We start from the raw sequence: 13,705 nt of genomic DNA, 5'->3' as shown, positions 1-13,705 counted from the left end.
CTTTAAAAATGGAGACCTTGGGTGCTGTAGAAAACAGCCTCAACAGAAGAAAGTCTAAAGGGAGACTTTACAGCTTCAAATTGCACTTTGTTTTCTCATAGTTTTTATGAGAAAGACACATCAAATAACCATATATAAAAATTATTACTGGTGTAACTTTATTAAAGGCAAGGTTTCTATTTTAAATTATTTAAGGGAGAGGTAAACATTTCTGTGAACCTGCATAGTCTTGATTGCTTTTAGTTCAAAATAATTCACATGCCAAAGTGGTATATTTTGGGGAAACCTGTTCTAAATTCTTACACTAAGAAAACTATGAATGCAGCTAACTTGAAAAACCCTGAAACACAAACAGTTCTATCAGAGATCTGTTTCTCTATCTCTTAGTTCTGCTTACTTCTGGACATTATCCTTTCATTATATTCCATCTCTATCTCCTGAAAAAAAGCAATGATCATCATTCTCAAATTTGTGAGTCCAATAGATTAAACACATTCTGTCACCTCAGTAACCTCCAAATAAAGACATAATAGTTTCATTTTTAAAAGTCCTAGAATTGACCGAAAGTTGGTGGCATATCCATTCTAGAACGAGTTACTCTGGCCAGGCTCACAATAGCATTCTTGTAAAAATTCCACACAAAACACATGATGTGGATTATATCACATAAAAATATAAGAGTATGTTCCCAGAAAAATACTGAAAGAGGTACTGGGTAAATGAAAACTGAAATCAAATAACCAATCCAGAAGGAGAAAGATATTGAACAATAAACACATGAATTAGTTACTGATTCAAGATTTTTGCACATTATGTCACAGGTGATTTTTTATACATTAAAAGAAATTTCAGAGATAATTAAGAGAAGTCATTTGACACTAATTGAAATAAAAATGAGATTTATCACACTATCCTCATTTACATTTATATAATATGTCCAGACTAGTAAATTAAGAAGACTGTAACAGATATACTACACTTAAATTTTTTCTAATAAACTAGTGAAGAACACTGGGGAACAAATTTGTTTTCATTTTCTGTTGCATGAGGTTTTAGAACTTTTTCAATATATGTCTACATCACTGATTCCAAATCTGAAATCCATTTTTTGGTGCATGCTCTAGTTTTTAAGCAATTTAATTTTTTGGGGTACAGTTAATGGCATGCAATGGTTTTTAAATTGCAGTTAAAGGGCAATGACTCTTGGATTGAACATAACCACAAGGCAACTAATGTTTTACAAACATCAATTTTACATAATTGTAGTTGTTTTTACATGTAAAAAATTATTATCTCATAAAAACAGCCTCTTATTTTGTTTTAAGACTGAATCATGGCTTTTTTGAGTAGACATAAATATAAGAATAGTCCTGACACTTTCTGTTATATATATGGCTGTTACACACTTCAACATCAAAAGTGCAATATTTCATCATTTGTCACACGTGCGTATATTGCCTATTTCCTCTTGGTGATCTAGACAAGAATTGGGCTTCTCATATTGTGTGTAATTGTGAGGAAATGCTTTGTGACTGGACAAAAGGAAAATGCAAAGAAACGCCTTTTGATATTCTCATAGTTTGGCGTGAACCTAAGGACCACAGCAGTGACTGTTATTTCTGTCTGATCCATACAAAGGGCATCGGTAAGAAAAAATGGCATATGATCGCATATCCTAATATTCCTTCAGCAATATGACCTATCCCACACTCTGAGACAGTACTGGCTCCAGTTTTCAATGGTTTTATTTCTTCTGAGGATGAAGAAAGTGAACATGGTGGTCAAATGTATTTTGATGAGATGCATGAGGAAATGGTTGTAGAATCTGAAGGGTCTTCTTCTGATGCCAGACAGTCATTAACTCCTCAGCAGTTTAGAGAACCTGAATTGAATGACTTAGTAAGAGATTTGGGCCTATCAAAGAAAGCAGCTGAGTTATTAGCCTCCAGCCTTCAAGAAAAGAATGTACTTCACTGGTCAGCTAAAGTATCCCATTTCAGGAAGTGTGAATAAATTTATTCGGACTTTTTTTCCAAAGACAAACACTTTGTGTACTGCCATGATATCAGTAGTCTTTTCAGCCAGCTAGGTGTTACCACTTACAGTCCAACAAAATGGTGGCTATTTCTTGACAGCTCTAAAGGGAGTCTTAAATGTGTTCTTCTACACAAAGGTAATGTTTATGCAGTGGTTCCAATTGGTTATTCAACTCATCTGCGAGAAGATTATAATGACATAAAAATTATCCTCGACTTTATGAAGTATATGGAGCATAACTGGATCTTAAAATGGTAAATTTCTTGCTAGGACAACAGAAGGTTTCATGAAGTATTCTTGGTTTCTGTGTTTGTGGAACAGCTGAGTTGGGGAGAAACACTGGACACAGAAGGAGTAGCTGAAACATGAAGCTCTGGAAGTAGGGATGCAAAATATTGCGAATAAACCTGTAGTTAATCAAGACAGGATCATATTTCCCCTACTTCACATCAAACTTGGCTTAATACAGCAGTTTGTTCAGGCTTTGAATAGAGAAAGTGAATGCTTTCAACATATTATTTCTGTTTTTCCTACCTTGTCTTTTGAGAAGATAAAAGCTGGTGTATTTGATGAACCTCAAATTCTAACCCACATTGTGATGAAAAATTTGCCAGGAAGATGAAAAAGGAGGAGAAAGCAGCATGGCAGTCTTTTGTGGCAGTTACAAAGAACTTCCTTGTCAACAAAAAAGCAGAAAACTATAAACTTCTGGTTCAAAGGATGCTGTTAGCTTTCCATGACATTGTATGTAACATGAGCATTCAGATTCACTTCCTGGGATGACCTGAAAATGGCAACAGAGTAGGCAGAAGCACAGACGCCCAGCTCTCACCACCAAACTGGAATACAAATCAATTTAGAAACAATCAGCATGAAAAACCAACTCTGGACTATAAGAACAGCTCTCAAAAAACAAGGAGCAAAGAAGAAGCCACAACAAACCTGGTAGGGAGTGCCTGAATCTCCCCTGCTTACAGGAACAGAGGGGGGTGTTGAGGCTGAGAGCCCAGAGGGACTCTCACTCCAGGGTAAAGAGCAGAAAATACTGCTCACAGCAACTTGCCTGGCGCCCAGGGAGTGAAGTGTGTTGAAAGGACCAGCTTATCTTCCAAGTGGAAAGGGGAGAGAGAGGGACAGATGGTGAGGGGCAGAGGAATGCAGGGGATGACCTAAAAAGCTGACACATCCAGTGCTGGAGGCATCCATAGCTGGGGGGGGGGACTGATCCTTCCACAAAGCAAAAGACTAAATTACTTACCAGATCACAGATCTCCAGACATCTCTCCAGTTTCAATGAGCCAACAAGACACAGCTGAAAACAGGAAGTGGGGAGGAGGGGCAGTAACTCAGGTCTCCATGGAGATCTGAGATACACCTCTCCCCACTGAAGCTGAGAAAACACCCTGCCACCAGAGAGATTAATTTGTAGAAGAGGCCTTCAGAGTCTCAGGTTACACCCACCCCATTCCTGGATACAGTTTCAAGGAAGCCCCCTGCTGAGATCAGTAAACAAGACTACCATCTATTAAGAAAACAAACAAATCAAGACTTCAAAGTGGCCCAAATCCAAAAGTGGATTACAAATAATAGCTGATGCCAACCCAAGAAGACCTAGAAATAACACAACTGAAAACTGGAGGCAGACAACACCAAGCCTAGACTCAACCAGCTCTACAAACAAAACACCAAAACACAGACATAATGAGAAGACAAAGAAGTGCAATCCAAATGAAACCACAAGAGAAACCTTCAGGAGATGAACTGAGTGGTATAAAAATAACCAAACTTCCGTATGCAGAGTTCAAAATAATGATTGTAACAATGCTTAGGGATCTTAGAACAACAATGGATGGTCATTATGAAGACTTAAATAAAGAAATAGCAAGTATAGAAAAGGATATTGAAGTATTAAAAAGAATCGGTCAGAGATGACAAATACAATATCAGAAACGAAGTCCACAATGGAAGGAATTAAAAACAGGATGGATAGAGCTGAGGATCGAATCAGTGAGTTGGAGGACAACTTGAATGAAGGCAAGAAAGCAGAGAAGAAAAAAGAAGGAGACTCAAAAAGTCTGAGAAAATTCGTAGAGAGCTCTGTGACAACATGAAGAGAAATAACATCTGCATCATAGGGGTTACTGAAGAAGAAGAGAAAGAAAAAGGGAAAGAGACTTCGTTCAATCATATCATAGCAGAAAACTTCCCTAAATTAATTCAGGAGAAACTCTCATAAGTTCAAGAAGCACAGAGAACTCCATTAAAAAGAAACCCAAAGAAACCTACACCAAGACACTTCATAATTAAAATAACAAAGCTAAGTGATAAAGAGAAAATATTAAAGGCTGTTAGAGAAAAAAATGCTATCACCTACAAAGGAGCCCCCATAAGGATGACATCCGACTTCTCAACAGAAACACTTGAGGCAAGAAGGGAATGGCCAAAAATATTCAAAGTAATGCAGAACAAGAACTTACAACCAAGACTACTTTATCCAGCAAGGCTATCATTTAAAATTGAAGGAGAAATAAAAAGCTTCCCAGACAAAAAAAACCTTAAGGAATTCATTACAACCAAATCAATGCTGCAGGAAATGTTAAGGAGCCTGTTGTAAACAGATCAAACTGGGAAAAGAATATAGCAAAAAAGGAATACAGCTTTAAAGAATAAAATGACCATAAACAACTACATGTCAATAATAACCTTAAATGTAAATGGATTAAGTGATCTATTCCAAAAGACATAGGGTAGCTGCATGGATAAGAAAATAGGACCCGTACATATGCTATCTACAAGATACACACCTTAAAACAAAAGATGCACATAGATTGAAGTCAAAAGGATGGAAAAAAACATTTCATGCAAATGGAAATGAAAAAAAAGCTGGGGTAGCAATACTTATATCAGACAAAATGGACTTTAAAACAAATAATATAGTAAGAGATAAAGAAGGCCACTAAAGAATGATAAAGGGAGTAATCCAACAGGAAGATATAACTATTATAAATATCTATGCACCTAATATAGGAGCAACTAAATATATAAAGAAGACTTTGATGGATATAAAGGGTGAGATCAACAGCAATACTATAATAGTAGGGGATTTCAATACCCCACTAACATCACTAGAAAGATCCTCAAGAAAGAAAATTAACAAAGAAACAGCAGACTTAAAGGACACACTAGATCAACTCGATTTAACAGATATCTACAGAACCTTTCACCCTAAAGCAGCAGAATATACATTCTTTTCAAGTGCTCATGGTACATTCTCTAGGATAGACCACATGTTAGGGAACAAAAGTGGTCTCAACAAATTTAAGAAGATGGAAATCATATCAAGCACTTTCTCTGATCACAGTGGCATGAAACTAGAAATCAACCACAACAGAAAAGCTCAAAAATTCTCAAACACATGGAACTAAATAGCAGTTTGTTAAATAACAAATAGACTAAGAATGAGATCAAAGAAGAAATAAAAACATTCCTAGAAACGAATGACAAAGAGCATACAACAACTCAAAATTTATGGGACACAGCAAATTCAGTACTTAGAGGGAAGTTCATAGCACTACAAGCACAATTTAAGAAACTAGAAAAAGCTCAAATAAACAACTTAATCCTGCATCTAAAAGAACTAGAAAAAGAAAAGCAAGTAAAGCCCAGAGGAAGTAGAAGAAAGGAAATAGTAAAGATCAGAGCAGAAATAAATGACATAGGGGCTAAAGAAACAATACAGAGGATCAATGAAACTAGGAGCTGGTTCTTTGAAAAGGTAAACAAGATCGATGAACCTTTAACGAGGCTCACCAAGAAAAAAAGAGAGAGGACTCAAATAAATAAAATTAAAGAGTGGAGAAATAACAACTGACACAACAGAAATACAAAATATTGTAAGAAAATACTATGAAGAACTCTATGCCAAAAAACTAGACAATCTAGATGAAATGGACAAATTCTTTGAAACATATAATCTTCCAAAAATCAATCTGGAAGAATCAGAAAACCTAAACAGACCAATTACACCAAATGAGATCGAAACAGTTATCAAAAAACTCCCAAGAAAGAAAAGTCCAGGGCCTGATGGCTTCACAAGTGAATTCTATGAAATATTCAAAGAATACCTAACTCCTATTCTTCTCAAGCTATTACAAAAAATTCAAGAGGAAGGAACACTTCCAAGCTCCTTTTATGAGGCAAGTATAATTCTGATTCCAAAACCAGGCAAAGGCAACACAAAGAAAGAAAATTATAGGCCAATATCCCTGATAAATATAGATGCTAAAATCCTCAACAAAATATTAGCAAACCGGATCCAACAATATATGGAAAAAATCATATACCATGATCAAGTGGGATTTATTCTTGGGAGGCAAGGATGGTATAATATTCACAAATCATCACATAAACAAAAGGAAGGAGAAAAACCACATGATAATTTCAATAGATGCAGAAAAAGCATTTGATAAAATCTAGCACTTGTTCATGATCAAAACTCTCAGCAAAGTGAAAATACAGGGAACATACCTCCACATGATAAAAGCCATCTATGCCAAACCCACAGCCAACATCATACTCAATGGGCAAAAATTAAAAGCAATCACCTTAAGATCAGGAATAAGGCAGGGGTGTACCCTTTCACCCCTCTTATTCAACATAGTCCTGGAAGTCCTAGCAACCGCAATCAGACAAGAGGAAGAAATAAAAGGTATTCAAGTTGGAAAAGAAGAAGTAAAACTATCATTATTTGCAGATGATATAATATTGTATATAGAAAACCGTAAAGTCTCATCAAAAAACTACTGGACCTGATAAATGAATTCAGCAAAGTGGCAGGATATAAAATTAATACTCAGAAATCAAAGGCATTTTTATATGCCAACAATGAACAGTCAGAAAGAGAAATTAAGAAAACAATCCTCTTCACTATTCAACCAAAAAAAATAAAATACATAGGAGTAAATTTAAACAAGGAGACTAAAGACTTGTACTCAGAAAACTATAAAGCATTGATAAAAGAAATCAAGGAAGATACAAACAAGTGGAAGCACATACCATGCTCATGGTTAGGAAGAATAAACATCATTAAAATGTCTATATTACCCAAAGCAATCTATAAATTCAATGCAATACCAATTAAAATACCAATAACATACTTCAAAGATATAGAACACATATTCCAAAAATTTATATGGAACCAAAAAAGAACACGAATAGCCTCAGCAATCTTAAAAAGAAGAATAAAGTGGGAGGTATCACACTTCCTGATATCAAGTTATACTACAAGGCCATTGTACTCAAAATAGCCTTGTACTGGCATAAGAACAGGCATATAGATCAATGGAACAGAATGGAGGACGCAGAAATAAACCCACAGCTCTATGGACAACTGATATTTGAAAAGGAGGTAAGGAAATACAATGGAGTAAAGACAGCCTCTTTAATAAATGGTGTTGGGAAAATTGGACAGCTACCTGCAAAAAAAAATGAAACTAGACCACCAACTTACACCATTCACAAAAATAAACTCAAAATGGCTAAAAGACTTAAACATAAGCCGTGAAACCATAAGCATCTTAGAAGAAAACATAGGCAGTAAGCCAGGGGTCCCCAAACTACGGCCCGTGGGCTGCATGTGGCCCCCTGAGGCCATTTATCCGGCCCCGCTGCACTTCCGGAAGGGGCACCTCTTTCATTGGTGGTCAGTGAGAGGAGCACATTGACCATTTCATTAGCCAAAAGCAGGCCCATAGTTCCCATTGAAATACTGGTCAGTTTGTTGATTTAAATTTACTTGTTCTTTATTTTAAATATTGTATTTGTTCCCGTTTTGTTTTTTTACTTTAAAATAAGATATGTGCAGTGTGCATAGGGATTTGTTCATAGATTTTTTTATAGTCCGGCTCTCCAACGGTCTGAGGGACAGTGAACTGGCCCTCTGTGTAAAAAGTTTGGGGACCCCTGCAGTAAGCTCTCCAACATCTCTCGAAGCAATATATTTACTGATTTATCTCCACAGGCAAGTGAAATAAAAGACAGGATAAACACATGGGACTATATCATACTAAAAAGCTTTTGCACAGCTAAAGACAATAAGAACAGAATAAAAAGACAAACTACACAATGGGAGAATATATTTGACAATACTTCTAATAAGGGGTTAATAACCAAAATTTATAAAGAACTCGTATATCTCAACACCAGGAAGACAAACAATCCAATCAAAAAATGGAAAAAAGAAATGAATAGACAGTTCTCTAAAGAGGACATACAGATGGCCAATAGGCATAGGAAAAAATGCTCAACATCATTAATCATTAGAGAAATGCAAATTAAAACCACAATGAGATATCACCTCATACCAGTCAGAATGGCGCTCATCAACAAAACAACACAGAATAAGTGCTGGCAAGGATGTGGAGAAAAAGGAACCCTCCTGCACTGCTGGTGGGAATGTAGACTGATGCAGCCTCTGTGGAAAACAGTATGGAGATTCATCAAAAATTTGAAAATTGATCTGCGTTTTGACCCAGCTATCCCACTTTTAGGAATATACCCCAAGAACACCGTAGACCTGCTCCAAAATGGGAAGTACACCCCCATGTTTATAGCAGCATTGTTCACAATAGTGAAGATCTGGAAACAGCCCAAGTGTCCGTCAGAGGAAGAGTGGATTAAAAAGCTTTGGTACATATATACTATGGAATACTATTCAGCCATAAGAAATGATGGCATCAGATCATTTACAATAACATAGATGTACCTTGATAACATTATATGGAGTGAAATAAGTAAATCAGAGAAAACTAAGAACTATATGAATCCATACCTAGATGGGACATAAAAATGGAGACTCAGAGACATGGACAAGAATGTGATGGTAACGGGGGTGGGGGGTGGGTGAGATGGGGCCAGGAAGGAGAGAGAGGGGGTGAGGGGAGGGGAGAGGCACAAAGAAAACCAGATAGAAGGTGACGGAAGACAATTTGACTTTGGATGAGGGGTATACAGCTTAATCAAATGTCAAAATAATCTGGAGATGTTTTCTCTCAACATATGTACCCTGATTTATCAATGTCACTGCATTAAATTTAATAATAATAAAAAAAGGATTCACTTCCTGAACAGTCACCTTGATAAGTTTCCTGAAAATCTTGGAGTTCTTAGTGATGAGCAGACTACTGCTGAAGCATCAAATGAGATTATCTTCAACAAGTACACAAATGCAAGAGCTACAAATGCAAATTTTTGCCTGAATAGAATTTAAATGTTTTGTGCAAATTTTATGATTAAAATAAGTGTTTTAATATGTTCTATTTTGAAATAGTAGACAAATTCTGATGTAATCATATCTTTTAGTATATTAGTGTATTTAAATTGTTATATTTTCACAAAGATGATTCCCAAGAATACATTCTACTTCATTATGTTAAACTACATGTTGAAAATTTTACAATAAGATGAAAACCTAAAATCTTGAATTGCAGAAAAACTGTGGCTTACAGAAAATACTAATGTCAGATTTGAGATCAGCACACTCGAATTAGGTAAGAACAAGTGTTTTTGTGGATGCAACAAAAATTTTTTTCCCAGAGGATGAAAGTTGGATTAAGTAAGCATTTACTGATAATAACTACTTATACTACCTTACCAGAAAGATGTTGATTTAAAGGTCAATACTAAAATGAAAAGAAGAGTTTTAGGATGTTGTTCTTGATTCTAATTTAACTTTTTTAGTTTTGGGAGGGACAAAAAATAGGTTAGTAACATGTATGGGCTGTACAAAATGTAGGGAAAATGATATATTGGATGTCATATCTGAGATCTAAAATATATCATGACATAATCGATTCATAAAGATAACAAAAGTTAATCTAAATCTTAATTTTAAAAAGCCTTTTAGATAGACTGTGAATACAACTTATAAGTAAATAGTGGGAATTAACAGGAGGCTTTATCAAAAACTGAGAAACATTAGTTTGAAACAAACCCAACACATATTAACTATGTTATATTTCTGCTAAAATAAATTAAAATTATATGACATGAACATAATTTTATCTTCTAATAATAACAGGTGATATTGGGTCTGGGTAGTGTCATAATCTGACAGATGTATTGATAAATTTGAGTATGTCCAAAGAAAAATTAACACAAGAAAAGATCTGACAATGTCTCATTTAAAGGGAAGAATACTTAACAGAAAAATAAAAATTACTTTAAGTACTTAAATGTCTTTTACATAATTTGTGTATTTCCAAAAGTTATATCTAGTACCTGTATTTAAGGTTTAGAAGTCTGGGATCCACAGTAAATAATATTTTTCTCTCAAAAAGGGTTTTATTTTTGTTTTGGTTTTAAATTGTGTATTTTAAATATGGTTTTATTAATTATTGAATTTCCTATAATATGATTCAATATGACTCAATAATAACACCTTTTAGTATTATTACAAGAGAAATCCATGCAAAAAGTGTATGGTTAGGCTAAATAACTTGGAATCTCAGTTCAAAATATTAATGCTTTGGCTTTCTATAAAATTATTCATGACTCAGGAAGCAGGATATTGGAAGTATCTTGTTGGAAGGTTAGTCTCCAACACAGGTCATTAAAAAATAACCTACGTAGTTGCCAATAAAAACTTGTGAGCATTCCCTGAAAAATATAGATCCAAAGGGTGAAAATCTTCTAAAGTTTATAAAAAAAAAACAATTGCTTTTTCTAGAATTTGTATAAGGAAATTTTACTATGTAAAAAATCTTTTAAAAGAAGCTATGAAGGAAAATGGTTATAGAAATTAACAACATAAATTTAATAGAAATTAGATAGTGGTTTTATTTTATAGAATACTTAATATAATCAAGAGTTTATAATATATAGGGGAATTAAAAAGAATTATGCCTGACCAGGCAGTGATGCAGTGGATAGAGCATGGGACTGGGATGCAGAGGACCCAGGTTCGAGACATGGACTCATCTGGCTTGAGCAAAGCTCACCAGCTTGGACCCAAGGTCGCTGGCTCGAGCAAGGGGTTACTAAGTTTGCTGAAGGCCCACGGTCAAGGCACATATGAGAAAGGAATCAATGAAAAACTAAGGTGTCACAATGCACAACAAAAAACTAATGATTGATGCTTCTCATCTCTCTTCGTTCCTGTCTGTCTGTCCCTATCTGTCCCCCTCTCTGACTCTCTGTCTCTGTAAAAAAAAAAAAAAAAAAAAAAAAAGAGAGAGAGTTACAAAAAAAGGAGTAGATCATCTTAATGCATTCATTTAAAGTACTGCATGCTCTTTTCCAGTTATACCCTCTATTTTCTATCAGAAGTAATCAGTATTCTTAACTATGTATGTACCTTCCTCTTGGTTTATACATAGTGTTCTCAATATTTTTTTCTCACTATCTGTGTGTATGTGTGTGAGTGTGTGTGTGTGTGTGTGTGTGTGTGTGTTGCATATCTTGACATTATACAAATTGGGGTTTTTTGTATATATTCTTTTGCAACTTGCTTTTTTAGTGAGATTCATCCATGTAGTTGCTTAGTTGTAGTTCTTACATAGTCACTATAGTACTATATTCCATTGTCTTTTCTTTCTCCTCATGAAAATGTTTGTTTCCAATTTTGTGCATGACACTAATTGCACATATACAAGTGAACAGTATCTTTAGATTCATTTGGTGTTCTTAATTTAAATAGAGTTGAACTCATCATACATTTTTTTATGGTTTGCACATTGTCTCGTTTTGGAAACACTACAATGAGAACATGAAAATATTCTACACATTCTTCTAAGCTTTCAAATTTTTTATTTTTAACTTTTTATCTCCCTATAATTGATTTTTTTATAAGAGTGACAGGTAAGGATCAATTTTTCTTCCATAAAGATAATCAGTTTCTCCAGACAGCTTTATTCAATAGTTTATCACCAGTAATCTTCAAAGCCACATCTCTTATTAACCAAATCCCCATATGCATGAGTTTAAAAAACAAACAAACCTGTGCTTCATTGCTTAATACTTCAGTCTCTATTACAGTGCCCTGTTGTTTTTAAATAAATTTAAAATAAGGCATAATACTATAATTCATGTTAATCCATCAGATTCTTTTTATTAGGAATTTCTTGATAACATGACTACATGCATATCACACACACACAGGCTTTTGTCTGGTAGGGCATCTTTAAGATAACATTTTATCCATGAGTGTGGTATATATCTCTCTATTAATGTGTTTTTTTAAGGTCTTTCTATGAAGTTTATAAATTTCTCCCTCAGGTAAAGGACATTTTTATTAGAGCTACTAATGGATTTTTATTATTGATTTTATGCTTTAATAATTACCACCTATTAATGTACATAAATATAGCTGTCCTTAAGTTTAAGTATCTTACTCAGTATTATTGATGTATTCTCAAGTAACTCTAGTAAGTTATGTTGATTATTTTTTATATTAATGTAGACAAATTTTTATTTTTATTTTAATCTTGATAGTTTCTGTTTTTATTATTTTTCTTGTACTAACAACTTTAATATAATGTTATAGACAAGTGGTAATCATTCTATTTTCTTTGTATATATTTTTATTGAAGTCATTTTTCAGTTTTTGGATATTCATTTATAGTCATAGTATCATAAGAGTTTTTTAAAAATATGAATATTTCATCTTATTGTTTTTTGTTGTTGCATCTATTACTATAATAATATTTTTCACTTTTAGTTTGTTAATGTAGTGAATAATCTATAGAGATTATCTAATCTTAAATTATACTAACATCCTGGATGGAAACCTACCTTCATCATTATAAATAATCATTTCAATACACTGGCAAATTCCATGTACAAATATTTTTAATTTTTATATCCATGTTTATAAGTGAGATTAACCTATAAATTTTCATTGTCATGAACATTTGGATTTTTAAAATGAAAAGAGACTTGTAATTTTTTTATTGAACTTATTTGTGTAACACTGCTTAACATAGTTATACAGGTTTCAGGTACCTTATTCTACAACACATCTCTGTACACCATATTATGTGTTCACATCCCAAGTCCCCCTTATAACTCTCATTGCCTCCATGTCCATGAGTTGTTTTTTCTTTCTTTTTTTTTTTTTTTTTTTTTTGCTATTTATGAGTTTGTCTCTATTTTGCTTGTTGGTTCATTTTGTTCATTAGATTCCACATATGACTGAAATCATGTGGTACTTCTCTTTCTCTAATTGGCTCATTTTATGTAGCATAATAGTCTCCAAGTCCATCCATGCTGTCACAAAAGGTAAGATTTTCTTTTTTTATGGCCACATAGTGTAAATGTACCACAGCTTTTTAATTCACTCGTCGACTGATGGGCACTTGGATAAAAACAAATGTATAGATTAATGGAACAGAATAGAAAGCCCAGAAATCAACCCATACCTATTTGATCAAGTAATACTTGACAAAGAAGGCATAAACATACAGTTGGGTAAAGACAGTCTATTCAATATATGGTATTAGGGAAATTGGAGAGGTAAGTGCAAATATATGAAATTACACCATCTTCTTAAACCAAACACAAAAATAAACTCAGAATGGTTTAAAGACTTAAATATTACACTCAAAACCATATAAATCTAGAATAAAACATGCACAAAAATTCTCAGATATTTCTTATAGCAATATTTTTACTG

This window comes from Saccopteryx leptura, chromosome 3, assembly GCF_036850995.1.
Source record: "Saccopteryx leptura isolate mSacLep1 chromosome 3, mSacLep1_pri_phased_curated, whole genome shotgun sequence".
In the NCBI taxonomy this organism is placed as follows: Eukaryota; Metazoa; Chordata; class Mammalia; order Chiroptera; family Emballonuridae; genus Saccopteryx; species Saccopteryx leptura.
This window is presented reverse-complemented; position numbering follows the sequence as displayed.